Source organism: Zootermopsis nevadensis, unplaced genomic scaffold, assembly GCF_977971745.1.
Source record: "Zootermopsis nevadensis isolate Lab colony 2312 unplaced genomic scaffold, Znev_1.0 Znev_ptg000061l, whole genome shotgun sequence".
Lineage (NCBI taxonomy): Eukaryota > Metazoa > Arthropoda > Insecta > Blattodea > Termopsidae > Zootermopsis > Zootermopsis nevadensis.
This window is the reverse complement of record NW_028259192.1, coordinates 1541343-1555699: the sequence shown is the minus strand read 5'-3', so window position 1 is coordinate 1555699 and position 14357 is coordinate 1541343. Positions and strand designations below refer to the sequence as shown.

General features: G+C 41.7%; 1 protein-coding gene across 6 annotated transcripts in view; it reads right to left on the bottom strand.

Annotated features, from left to right (window-relative positions):
- Positions 1 to 14261, bottom strand: part of LOC110830265 (uncharacterized) — an 83878-nt gene extending 69617 nt beyond the window's left edge. For 3 of the 6 annotated variants that reach the window (XM_087340441.1, XM_087340447.1, XM_087340444.1), the window contains exon 1: positions 14179 to 14261. The gene's annotated coding sequence lies outside the window, so the exon portion shown is untranslated. Of the gene's footprint in view, positions 1 to 14023 lie in introns of all 6 variants that reach the window. The other 3 variants (XM_087340442.1, XM_087340443.1, XM_022064962.2) reach the window with 2 other exon arrangements.
- Positions 14262 to 14357: the final 96 nt, after the last annotated feature.

The window sequence follows — 14357 nt, the reverse complement described above, 5'->3', positions numbered from 1 at the left end:
TATAACTTGTGTTGGGCAAGGCCGTGGTCTAGGCAACACGGAGTTTTCCTCCGTGGCATCCCAACAATTACTCCATTCACACACAGAAGAAGGCAATGGCAAACCACTTCTGGATCATCTGCCAAGAACGTATATGAACAGGTCCCAGTCCGAGAAAAGGATGGAAGGATCCTGTTCATATGGACCTGTCGTCAGACAGAACACTTAAAAAAAACAGCTGAATTGGGACAATTAAAAAAACCGGACGTCTTAGTCAATACGCTAATCACCGTGTATCCTGTTTCGTTTAGAAAAAAAACGTTGCAATCAATTAGAGACGAGATATTATCACAAAGTTCCTTGTTGTATAATATCCTCCATTACCTTCCTCTCTTTGCAAACCTTTATTGTATTTAGATTCCTCCCACCCACTTCGAGACACTCAGTTTCTAAAAAAAAAAAAAAAAAAAAAAAAATAATAATAATAATAATAATAATAATAATAATAATATCGGTGTGGTTAAAACCGACACTGGGGACCCCACAAAGACGTATGAAACGTCCGAAAATATTAAAAGGAAAAACAATTATTCGCCTATATCCAAAACTTGTAAAACTTCAGTTTTCAGAGATAAGCCGCGTTGAATGTTGAAAGTTGTCCAACATTTCGGCAAATACTGCAGTTACCATCTTCAAGGTGAATATTCACCCTGAGACAGCAAAGCCGCTTATCGCCGAAAGCCGTAGTTTTACATCCACGAAGACGTAAGGACAAGAATTAGGCGCCTGAATGTTTCACAACCCACCCACGTGGTTCAGCACCATTCAGAAACCAGTTTCTCGCTCCATGCGTTCCTCTACAAGTGCTAATTATAACCGTGAATATTACAAGCCAGCTGTTGCTTTAAGCGTCCACGACAGAATCTCAGCGTGTGGTCTGCAGATCACAAGACAGGGGCGAAGGCCGTCGTTTGAACTTCTGCGCCCCCCACACAGTGATCGTCGTTTCGTAACATTCTCACGCTCATACATCATGATTTTATGATCTTTTCAACTTACGGATTCACTGAGCGATTCTGATAAGTCTGACACAAAAAGGCATTTTACTATAGGAGGAGACTAAATTCCGGAAATGCTTGCTACTTCTCAGTTCAAAATATTTTGTCTTCCCGTCTGATTTCTAAGAAGCTGAAAATTAAAATATACAGAACAATAATCTTGCCTGTTGTTTTGTATGGGTGCGAAACATGGTCTCTCACTCTGAGGGAGGAACACAGATTGCAGGTGTTTGAGAATCGGGTGTTGAGGAGGATATTTGGGCCTAAGAGAGAAGACGATGGGGTCTTAAGAAAACTGCATAATGACGAGCTTAAAAATCTGCACTCCTCTCCCAATATTGTCAGGGTGATTAAGTCGAGAAGAATGAGATGGGCGGGGCATGTAGCGCGCATGGATGGGACAAGATGTGTGCACCGGGTATTGGTTGGGAAGCCTGAGGGGAAGAGACCCCTGGGGAGACCTAGACGTAGATGGGAGGATAATCTCAGGCGGGATCTAAGGGAGATAGGAGTCGAAGGAGACTGGATTTTGTTGGCCCAGGACACGGTCCGGTGGAGGGATTTGGTTAATTCGGTGATGAACCTTCGGGTTCGGTAAGCCATCTGGTTGGTTGGGTCCACTATTTGGGAAGCCTGAGGGGAAGAGACCGCTGGGGAGACCTAGACGTAGATGGGAGGATAATCTCAGGCGGGATCTATGGGAGATAGGAGTTGAAGGAGACTGGATTTTGTTGGCCCAGGACAGGGTCCGGTGGAGGGCTTTGGTTAATTCGGTGATAAACCTTCGGGTTCGGTAAGCCATCTAGTTAGTTAGTTTGTAGGATTTGAGGTTTTCAAGGCGGTGTGTCTAAAGACAGCAATGTTCAACACTTGTTCATAAAATATCCATCAATATACAAAACACCGCTCTACTCACTAATAAAAGTTAAACGATGTCACTTATCACGCTGAAAACACTTTTCAAGAAAAGACTGGCAGAACTTTATAACATAAATATTTCACGTTATCAGACCTATAATTGATAGCATCCTTTCCTTAGCAGACTCGAGGCATAATGCTACACGCGTGTCTGAGTTTCCTCCTAGCGATATACAGCACCAACTAAAAACTCCATAAGGCAAGACCCCCCCCCCTTCCCCCGGGTCTTTAATAATACCCTAAGGTTAATTACCCGCTACGTAGTCCTTTCCTAAGCCAGATGATGAAATTTCGGTTCAGCTAAGTCACCTTTGTCTTGAACCTGTCTGTATAGACAGACATGTACGAAAGTATTTTAACGTTTTCATTTTAAAGACGAATGCTTGCAATGGTAGAGATTAAACCCACATCTCTCTGATCACTTTAACTTGAATGCTGGTCATCACAGTAGACGCCACCAAAATTTCATACTGCAATGTCACGGGAAAATCGTACAAATTCACAACACGAACAGAAAAGTTACGACAGCTCACAACTCGCAGCACAGCAAAGATCAGAGAGAGATTTTCGTGGTCATGGTAGCGTACAATTTGTAGACGACCACGGAAACTCCCAGACTTTAACATATGACGCAACGTCGAGGGCGTATAATGTGAAAAAGACTTGAAGGTTTAACGGCGACTGTGACTGGTCCAAAGTTTCAAACGCCCTCTCCATCCGAATCATCGGGGAATGACGTCATCTTAAAAGTGTCCCCGACTTCCGTTCTGAACTGACGCGGTGCCCCCCCCCCCGCCCCCCCGAGAAGACTTTGCCATTGCATTAGCTTCGTTGTGCAGATTCAAAGGTGATATAAGACAAGGCAGTTATAAACAGTGACTTGAGATGAATGTGGACAAGCCATCAACCGGTTAATTTGAGGTACATCCAGCATCCTTTCCTGGAGGAGTCAGTAAGACTAGCCAGCCTTTCATTCGTCGTCATTCGATCCGGGGTCCATCTAAATAAGGAGTGTCTTCCACTGACAGTTCCGAAACGTTTATTTCAAAGATGAAAACACGTTATAAAAGACTGAGTACAAAGTCATAGCACCAGAGCATGCACGGTTAGGGTAACACCAAGTGTCTGTCTCCCAGGATTCTCTGATATCATAACAAGTGTCATCGCATACCGGAACCAGCTCTTACCAACATCTTTTCTTGTTCTGCTCGTGAGGGAGCTGATGAAATGTAATCTCAACTGGTTCTGAATACACTGTGGCCTCTGTGCGTTCATACTATTTAAAGCATCGGTTGGCTGCCTTACAATGTCGTCTGGAACATTTAAACATCCAAGACACTAAAGTGGAGCCCCACAGTTCGCCACCGGATGCTCAACAAATTTGCTTTGAAAAGTTTCTCCAAAAGTTTCATTTAATAACTACATAAAGCGTCCGATCTCTCAATCTTATATGATAATTCCAGGCACTGTCAAGTGTCAAAATTTTTGTTTGTTTGTCCTAATACGACGTTTCGGGAACTGGATTAGATTCCGTCATCACATTGCAAGAGGGAGACGGTTTCTAACCAACCGGACCTTGGATAGCGAAAAGGCATGCAATTTATGCAGATCTAATATGAAAGTTTTTTTAATCGCCGTGGCGATCGAATATATGAGAATTCCCTAACTCAAAACGTACTAAAAAGCTGACAGTCGTTGAGCTAGTCAAGAAATTCCGCGCATCTTATGGAATGTATAAACATTCGTTACCGTGTTTACAACTGCCTAAAATCAGTCCCAATCCTGAGCTACACAAATCTAGTCCAAATTCCTCAAGCACTATTAGATTCGTTTTAATATCATCCTGACAGCAACAATTGTCTCCGAAGCGGTCTATTCCCTTCAGATTTTCTGACCAAAATGTATTCTATGTCTGATCATCATACTCATATGTGGCGAACTACGAATTATTAACCCTTTGAAGCCGAAGATCGTCTTCATAATATTTACGAATCCAGACCGTACCGCGAAGAAAACACTTCACTTAGCCATTAGAAGTCGAATCAGGCGGTACCACATAAGATTTAACATCCCGGTCAAAGCCTTAACTAAGCAGTGGTAACATGTATGACCAGTCAGGTTGCGCAAGGAATGCCGGCAACCAGTGGCAACTCTGGCAAACCAACGGTATGCATGCCTGGTTAAATTAAACAGACCTTGCAATTCAATTCACTTCATTCTGTTACGTCTGCAACTGATAAGGATCTTCAAGCAGACGTAATTACAAACGTAGAAATTCGAGGTTTGGCCTCCATGTTATCAGAGACGAAGGCAAGGCTGCTAGGTTTGCTTGTCGGCGTAAAAATTTCATCCGTAAGTTCGTTCAACCCAGAAAATGATCGATGGGGCACTGCCTTAAACATTTCACAACTCCCCCACCACACAACACTACAAATATCTCAATTCAGACATCCTTTCGTTTCAAGCAGGTAAGGGTTCGAAACCCGCGGACGATGTGTGTGAGCGCATGAAGATTCCGATGTTCCAAGTCTGATTCCAGCCAAGAGACAAATACGTTCACTGCTATTTTATATTTGACGAAGAAAATGACCACACCCCCCCCACATTTTTCAATTTAAGGGCAAAACTTAAATAATATTAGTGCAGCATCCACCAGATCTTGAAACGGAATAAACAGATCTCCATTACAGACGACTAACTAACTAACCAACTAGATAGCTTACCGAACCCGAAGGTTCATCACCGAATTAACCAAAGCCCTCCACCGGACCCTGTCCTGAGCCAACAAAATCCAGTCTCCTTCAACTCCTATCTCCCATAGATACCCGCCTGAGATTATCCTCCCATCTACGTCTAGATCTCCCCAGCGGTCTCTTCCCCTCAGGCTTCCCAAATAGTGGACCCAACCAACCAGATGGCTTACGGAACCCGAAGGTTCATCACCGAATTAACCAAAGCCCTCCACCGGACCCTGTCCTGGGCCAACAAAATCCAGTCTCCTTCAACTCCTATCTCCCATAGATCCCGCCTGAGATTATCCTCCCATCTACGTCTAGGTCTCCCCAGCGGTCTCTTCCCCTCAGGCTTCCCAACCAATAACCGGTGCACACCTCTTGTCCCATCCATGCGCACAACATGCCCAGCCCATCTCATTCTTCTCGACTTAATCACCCTGACAATATTGGGGGAGGAGTACAGATTTTTAAGCTCGTCATTATGCAGTTTTCTCCACGCCCCATCGTCTTCTCTACTAGGCCCAAATATCCTCCTCAACACCCGATTCTCAATCTGCAATCTGTGTTCCTCCCTCTGAGTGAGAGACCATGTTTCGCACCCATACAAAACAACAGGCAAGATTGTTGTTTTGTATACTTTAATTTTCAGGTTCTTAGAAATCATCCATTACAGACGACAGAGAATTAAAATGTACAGACGAGGCGAGGCGTCCAGAAGGCATGACATTCACACTAGATCTCGTGAAAGTCGGTCAAATCTCACGTAGATTACCACACATCTCGACCACACATACAAAATGCAATATGACAGTACTAGCCTTTACATTCCATACAAAGTAGACTAAAAACAGAGAGAAAAAAATTGATTTCAAAACACGACATACTACAACTTAAGGTTCAGGCAAGAATTTGTGAGAATCAGGTTCTTTCCATATGAGGCCAGAACTTACGTCATTAATGAAACAATCTAAGCCCCCATTTCTATACGTAATATCCAATATTACAAATTCCCTTCACGTCAATGTTGGACATAACCTCAGAATTTCGCATCGTCGCCATGTTTGTAGTCCTCAAAACATTAAAACAGATGTTCAAAGCGGCATTTGTACGTGTCCTCAGATCTACAGATATGGGCAAACAACTTGCCCTCTGTACGACGTCACAATTCCAGGAAACTGAGAGTGACTCTACTGGTCATTAAAAACGCATTTGACCTCAGGATATTAAACTCTCTGACAATAAAACGAAATCTTGAAACAGAGCGTTCACGAAAACACCCTATGGACTCGACTGCACGACTTGAACTGCTGTCATCGAACATCGTGGTCGAGTGGAGGTCCTGGGTTCAAATCTCGGCTCGAAGACCGGCTACCCCGACTGTTTTTCGTGATTTTCTTCCGTATCTCCCGGCATATTCCGGGATAGTACTTTAAATTAGGCCACATCTGCTTCCTTCCACATCCTTTCCAATTCATTGTTCACTCATTTGACGCTGTATAGTCTAAACCAGTGGTATTCAACCTTTTTTGTTCGCGTACCCCCAGATATAATTTCTCTTCAAATTTGTACCCCCAAAGTCGTTGGTGTATAATTCAAGTTATACATAGTATATAATCTACATCTAAAATAAATTAAATAAATTACATTACTGATTATTCAGTGTTTATCATAAAATTGCATATTAATGGCAGAATCGGTTCAACTGTTACCGTCTTTAAGCTAAAAACGACATGTAAAGTTCACGTTGCCGACACGTAATTTTAGAAGAAACACAACCACACAAAAAGCCAAGACCCCGTGGCGCTAGTATCGCTTCAACCTCGGAAATTCGCACAGTCGCCATATTGTCATTGTGCTGTGACCAACTGCTCTTTTCGTATTGTTATTTCATACCGCGCGCGCTGATCTTCGTTTTTATCCAAATTATTTATAATGCAGTGCCAAGCTTTTAAATTAATATCCTTGGAACAGGTTCCCGCCAAGTCAGCCGTTCACCTGCTACAGAATAATTTAATCTAAATAAGTTAACGGTGAACCACACCAACACAAATAAAAATAAACTGGTTTAAGTAAGAAAGATTTTACGATACCTTTGGCCTGTACGTGATTGAGAGATTTGAATAAATTACAACATTACTTTTGACGCATATAACAGACAATATTTCTCGCCTATTACTCAATCAAATTCCACATACCTAAATATACGTAATGGTTCATTAGGTATCAGTATGAAATGGTAAAATAACATTTTGTTTTCTTGCGCGCCTTGTATCAACCAATATTACTCTCTGAAAGAGTATAAATTATTAATTTATAACATAATTATTCAAAAGGTAGTATATTTGCGTCATATTGTGAATTAGGTTAATATTTTAATATTTTCCGTCAAATCACAATTTTAATAAGATAATAAAATATAAAATATTTAAAATATCATTTCACGTTCCGCATCGAATGATCGATTTAAAGACGTTCCAATTTGTAAATCGATCATTCGATGCGGAACGTGAAATGATATTTTAAATATTTTATATTTTATTATCTTATTAAAATTGTGATTTGACGGAAAATATTAAAATAAAATATGATTATTCAATTTCCTAAACCAATCAATATCTGCCGATCTACTAATCGATACCTGGACCATTTTAGCTGCCCGCTATTCTGAACCAAGACGCGAAAAAAGTGGTTTTCGTGAGTGCATAATAATGCCAGCTCTGATTCGGTAATCCTTGACTGTTTATTCCCCACTCAGAATGATACGAAAAAGGAGATACTTCATCGCACGACGGGAAGAGCTAGGTATAGATGGAAGTATAATATTAAAATATATTTTACGGGAAATGTAATGTGTGGACTGGATTAACATGGCTTTTGCGAAAATGGTAATGAACCTTCCGGTTCCATACAACGTGGGGAATTTGCTACCTAGCTGTGCGTACTACTTTCTAGAGCAGTGGTATTCAACCTGGGGTACGCGAAGACAGCTTAGGAGGTACGTAAAATTTTAAAAAATAATCATTATTTTATGATAAACACTGAATAATCCGTAATGTAATTTATTTAATTTATTTTAGATGTAGATTATATACTATGTATAACTTGAATTATACACCAACAACTTTGGGGGTACAAATTTGAAGAGAAATTATATCTGGGGGTACGCGAAGACATCTTAGGGGGTACGTGAAATTTAAAAAAAAATTATTTTATAATAACACTGAATAATCAGTAATGTAATTTATTTAATTTATTTTAGATGTAGATTATATACTACGTATAACTTGAACTATACACCAACAACTTTGGGGGTACAAAGTTGAAGAGAAATTATATCTGGGGGTACGCGAACAAAAAAGGTTGAATACCACTGAGCTAGAGGTCTTGCAAGGGTCGGGTTCAAACGACAGCAATCAAACTTCGTTTTTCGCGCACAAAAGGATTATTCGTAGTTCATCTCACGCTCGTGACAGAGTCAGGCTCCGGAAACAAATTCCATCGGCCTGATTTTCTCCAGAATTTCCGCCCCATCAGGTTCCAGACAACAGCTCACACATCTTTGTACCTTTCCTCAAACTCCAAAATCACCTCAGATGTTTTTTGGAGCTTCATTAAATAATTTCTTTGAGGAACACTTGCAGTTATGAATTAAAAGAAACGTGTATTAATGATACGATAGTCATTTCGGGTTATAATAAAATTAAGTCGGGCTTTGGTGGGGTTCGGGTAACATATTTTAAAGGCAAACTTCGGGCTCGGGCCGGACAGAGTAAAATTCTAATACGTCCGTTCGTGTAGCCTTTACCTACTAGCTTCGAACGACGGTTCTCCATGGAAGAGTAGAGTAGAAAGGCTATTATTAACTGCGTCCACACCAGCCTCCATCGACCTATGCAATGATAACGTCACGGTTTCCTGTGTGGGAAATTAAGCGACTGAAATCATGCATTCCTGATGGTACAACCACGCATAACAAAGTGCAGTACCAGCCACAGACGAGATACGTGACCAATATGTCAAGCTGATGAGGTTATCACAAAATTTCTTTAAAATAACCCGCATTAAACGAGATAAAGAGCCACTGAAATTAAACAAAAATATAAACCTTCCATCCCAGAGAGTTTGACGTCAGTACACAGGACATTATGGAAGAGGGAAAGGGGGAATGTAGAACTGAAGCAGACTCCCCCCCCTCCCCCCCACGTACTCCTAAAACAGGGTGAGAAGAGACAACGAAAGGCAACGGGAACAATAATAGAACGGACGGAGGTCATTGCCCTCATGAAAAATGCGGGATGTCCCCAACAAACTCAAGAAACGAACAAGTCCCAACGAAAAGTTTTATTTTTTTTAGTTATACGCGATCATACAGCGCACGCAATGCAAACGGGAGGAATTAGACCGGGAAAAATCGTCACTAGGGGCTACAGACGGCAATGCCACTGTTCCGTGCGGTGAGACAGTTCGGAGAAACGACGAAGTTTTTGCACTGGCAGTGAGTGGACCGTCCTCCGACTTCCTGGGCCAAAGGAAGACGAGTCGACAGCACTCCGTTTCTTCGTAACGAGCGGTTTTCTTTCCTTCCTTTCTTCTTCCTTTCCTTCTTTCTTCCCTTCCTTCCTTCCTTCCTTTCTTCCCTTCCTTCCTTCCTTCTTTCTTTCTTCCTTCTTTCTTTCTTCCTTCTTTCCTCCCTTCCTTCTTTCTTCCCTTCCTTCCTTCTTTCTTTACTTTCTTCTTTCTTTCCTTCCTTTCCTTCTTTCTTCCCTTCCTTCTTTCCTTTCTTCCTTCTTTCTTTCTTCTTTCTTTCTTTCCTCCCTTCCTTTCTTTCCTTCCTTCTTTCTTCCCTTCCTTCCTTCCTTTCCTCCCTTCCTTTCTTTCCTTCTTTCTTCCTTCCTTTCCTCCCTTCCTTCCTTCTTTCTTTCCGTCTTTCCTCCCTTCCTTTCTTCTTTCTTTCTTTCCTCCCTTCCTTTCTTTCCTTCCTTCTTTCTTCCCTTCCTTCCTTCCTTTCCTCCCTTCCTTTCTTTCCTTCTTTCTTCCTTCCTTTCCTCCCTTCCTTCCTTCTTTCTTTCCGTCTTTCCTCCCTTCCTTCCTTTCTTCCCTTCCTTCCTTCCTTCCTTTCTTCTTCCTTTCCTTCTTTCTTCCCTTCCTTCCTTCCTTCTTTCTTTCTTCCTTCTTTCCTCCCTTCCTTCTTTCTTCCCTTCCTTCCTTCTTTCTTTCCTTTCTTCTTTCTTTCTTTCCTTTCCTTCTTTCTTCCCTTCCTTCTTTCCTTTCTTCCTTCTTTCTTTCTTCTTTCTTTCTTTCCTCCCTTCCTTTCTTTCCTTCCTTCTTTCTTCCCTTCCTTCCTTCCTTTCCTCCCTTCCTTTCTTTCCTTCTTTCTTCCTTCCTTTCCTCCCTTCCTTCCTTCTTTCTTTCCTTCTTTCTTCCCTTCCTTCCTTCCTTTCCTCCCTTCCTTTCTTTCCTTCTTTCTTCCTTCCTTTCCTCCCTTCCTTCCTTCTTTCTTTCCGTCTTTCCTCCCTTCCTTCCTTCTTTCTTCCCTTCCTTCCTTCTTTCTTTCCTTTCTTCTTTCTTTCTTTCCTTTCCTTCTTTCTTCCCTTCCTTCTTTCCTTTCTTCCTTCTTTCTTTCTTCTTTCTTTCTTTCCTCCCTTCCTTTCTTTCCTTCCTTCTTTCTTCCCTTCCTTCCTTCCTTTCCTCCCTTCCTTTCTTTCATTCTTTCTTCCTTCCTTTCCTCCCTTCCTTCCTTCTTTCTTTCCGTCTTTCCTCCCTTCCTTTCTTCTTTCTTTCTTTCCTCCCTTCCTTTCTTTCCTTCCTTCTTTCTTCCCTTCCTTCCTTCCTTTCCTCCCTTCCTTTCTTTCCTTCTTTCTTCCTTCCTTTCCTCCCTTCCTTCTTTCCGTCTTTCCTCCCTTCCTTCCTTCTTTCTTTCTTTCCTTCCTTCACTGTTGCTTCGTAAGTCTCATTCTGTTCTCTGTTCCAGCTTCGAACTTCGAAGACAGTAACATTAATTCATGTTTCAACTCTGAATTTATTTATTTATTTTCTTCCCTTATTCAAATTCGAGAACAAATTATCATCGTTAACTGCCTGCTTTATGAAACAATCCATCAACTTCAAACGTCCTTCCTACTCACATTTTATCGCGTATCTCCGTCTGATTTTTGTGCTGGAACGCCAAAAAAAAAATGCGTCGGTTTGTACTTGACAACTTCAAATGTTGGCAGCCTGTCTTTACGCGTATTTTTAGGAATTATGACAAGACACACGTCGGACTGCACAAAGACGAGATCATAAAACATAAGAGACCAAAGGGCACTAGTTCCATAACTCGTTATCGCACGTATAAAACTGGCCTGCAGTCCCTTGTGGACACTTGGTTTGCCCCAAGGTCTATTACGGCGATGTCAGTTCATGACAGCCACGCGGTTAACCCAATTCAGAGGGCAATTAATCTGTTGCAGATAAACAATACTTAACCCCAGTATGTTAGACGAGACGGCGTATAAAATCATTCGTAGTTGTAAGATTTGAGGTTTTCACGACGGTGAGTATGAAGATTTCTGTCTTCTGGGTTATTGGGCCGCGTAGTCTGGTAGAAGTTTCCCGACGTTTCAGGGATGACGGAGGCAGCATGACCTCTGAAACGTCGGCAAACTTCTACCAGACTACACGGCGCAACAACCCAGAATACAGACATCTTAGGAGACGTCCCCCATTCGCCCAAACGGGTATAATCGCGTCTAACTTGGAGGAACTTGTCACCTCCATATTCAGGGTACATTTTACCCTGAAAATGTGATATGTTCTACCTGAACGGTTAAGACCACACAACTAGCGACAAAAGAAAAGAGAAAAATGCATTTTAAAATTCGTAGCCAATCCCAAACGCCGCCAGTGTCCTAACAAGGAAACCCAGAGATCGGTGAGTCAGTGTCCTGTCCTCCTCAAAGAGTTTTAACGAAGATGTCATTTGTCTTCATGTCCGTTTTCCGTTCACTACAGCCCACAACAAAGACAAGTCATTTCCTCCACGGATTCTCGCCATCCTGTAAAACAGATTTGTAGCGCACTACCCACATGGATATTATCTACCAAACTTGGCTTCAAGATCAAACAACACTGACGTACGCTGACGCAAAATATATGCGACCCCAAAAACTACATCAAAGTACGCGGAAGGGAAAAGTGGAAAGCGCCTTGTGTCCTACCGCCCCGCAATACGGCTGGCTGGCCAAAGCGTGTGTACCCGTAACAGTCGACGACCCTCGAAGCGTCTTCCTTGTCCAAGTCGTATACTTGGGACTTTTACTCCGGGGTAAAAATGTCTTAGCATTAAAATAACCGTTCACATTAATCTAATGACAATATTAAAAAAACCACGCGTCTTTGTGAACTGGAGCTTAAGCAGTGATGAAAATTTAATTTAGGCCAAGAGTGCGCTGCGAGAACACGAGTAATATTAATTAAAGGAACGATTCTGACACAGCGTTTAAAATACCTCATTTGAAGGACGCATAACTTTCATTCATGAACTGGACTGCGAAGGAATTTACTTTAATACGCAATATTCGCGTGTGCCTACTTCCCTTGGTTACTTCGAGAGTTACTGACAGTATTAAATGTAGTAGTGGCGTTGAATGACGGAAAAAGTGATGATAAACGGTGACCTAAAAGGAATGGAGTGGAGTGTAAGCTGCCAAAACGTAATTTGCAGCGGATAACTCTAAACCGTTCCAGTGTCCATGTAGAATTCAACGGTGGGTTCACACTACTCGTGCTCGCGCCCCGTAAATGTGGACGGTTTCACGAGCCCGAGCCCAAACAGCGCGTTCAACCGGAGCCACGTGCTCGCACGATTCGCTAGTGTCGGTACACACACCGGCAAGTCCCTGCAGCGCAAGCAATGTAGACGCCAAGGCGAATTTTGAACGATATTCTGTTTGCGTGTACACAACAGTATTTCCTCCATGTTCGTACAGTCCACAGATCAGGAGAAAATCCCTGTTAGGAATTCGATATACGCGCATGCGCAAGATTACAATACAATACAGGCACGCAGATAAACACCGTACAAAATTTTAATTCAATCATGCCCAAAATGCGTTATACAGTGGCATGCATCAATTCCTGCATCAAACATGCAGCACACAACAGAACACTTCAATGCTAAGCAATTAACTCCTTTGGATCATTTACTACTGCATAATATACAGGTGTCCCCCCCCCCACCAAAAAAAAATGCAGACACACGAAGTTAATATTCCATATTATAATGTGTATACATCTTTTTGGAACACTCTGTACACACGATTTCCGGCAAAGACCACGTGTCCTAAAGAACTCTGGACGTCATCTGCCATCGAGGTATTGGAGTGGAACCTTCCACATCACCTATTCTCCTGATCGTAAGTATGCACGGCGGCCATAGTGGCAATATGGAAGAGGGCCTGATAAGTGGAATGTAAAAGAATAATTAAAAATTTGCCTAGGACATCTGTTGGCTCCGGGACACCTACTTCCCTGCACATTTGGCTAAAACAATGGTACAAAGGTGTACTGGTCACTGTTCTGTCTTAGGTCAAGCATTCACTGGTGTGATCCCATGCCATTGTTGCACAATGTCTTCCAACAAGGCTCACATTAACATGCAAATAAACCTAAGCAAAATATGTATCTACAAAAAATGATAAACGTAAAATAAACAGAAAAATTCCTTTAATAACAAATTAAAACAGTACACACCATTAACCGTTTTGAATGGAAAAATTTCTTCCCACGATCGAAAACTACTGGCAGCAGGCTGGGACTACTATTCTTGAGTGTATAGGAACAGCCAGCAATGATAACTTATTACATATAACTTCTGGATGGTGGCCAACCTGGGCTTGGCTTCCGAGCAGAATAAATTTCGGCCCGATTAATTTAAATTACAATTACTTCTGAGGCAGGGCTCAAAAAAAAAATCTGCGAAATAAGACTCCTTTACTGAACTTCCCGATTGTGGTTAAAAAAGCTACTTTCCCAACAATGAAAACATGCCTTTATAACTCCACGTCTGATCGAAGTAACACGTACGAAAACATGTACATGCATTATTATGAATATATTTTTTTCCTCGATGCACACGTTTTATAAAATACTTAACGTTCCCGTCGGATATGTAACGAAATCAAGTGTTACCCCACCCAGCATAAAATTAAAGGCGGCATAATCATTATTTACTTACGGCACAGAAATAATAGGTGAAAACATTATAATATATATCTGATGGTCTATTGCAACGATTATTAATAACCAACCACACGAAAAATGTACAAATATATGTAAACAACCGTCACTCACCATAGTTGGGCGGAGCGGTCCAACTGAAGTATATGAAAGCATGCAGGTTTTATCACATACCAATCTTACTTTAATTTTCTACAAATGCCACATTGATAAGGAAAGGTTTCCGCTTGCAATTCTGAAACACTAGCAATTTATAAACTTTTGTTTACCTTGAATATTTTAGCAGATACCAGAGAAACCACAACACTACACCGACTACAAGTCCAATCTCGTCTTCACAACGCGAACCCCGTGAACCAACGAGAGTATGCTAGAACTCCCCCCCCCCCCACCAAATAAATTCGTCAATACGTCTCTGTGCTGCCATCTCTTTCCTCACCTTAAAACT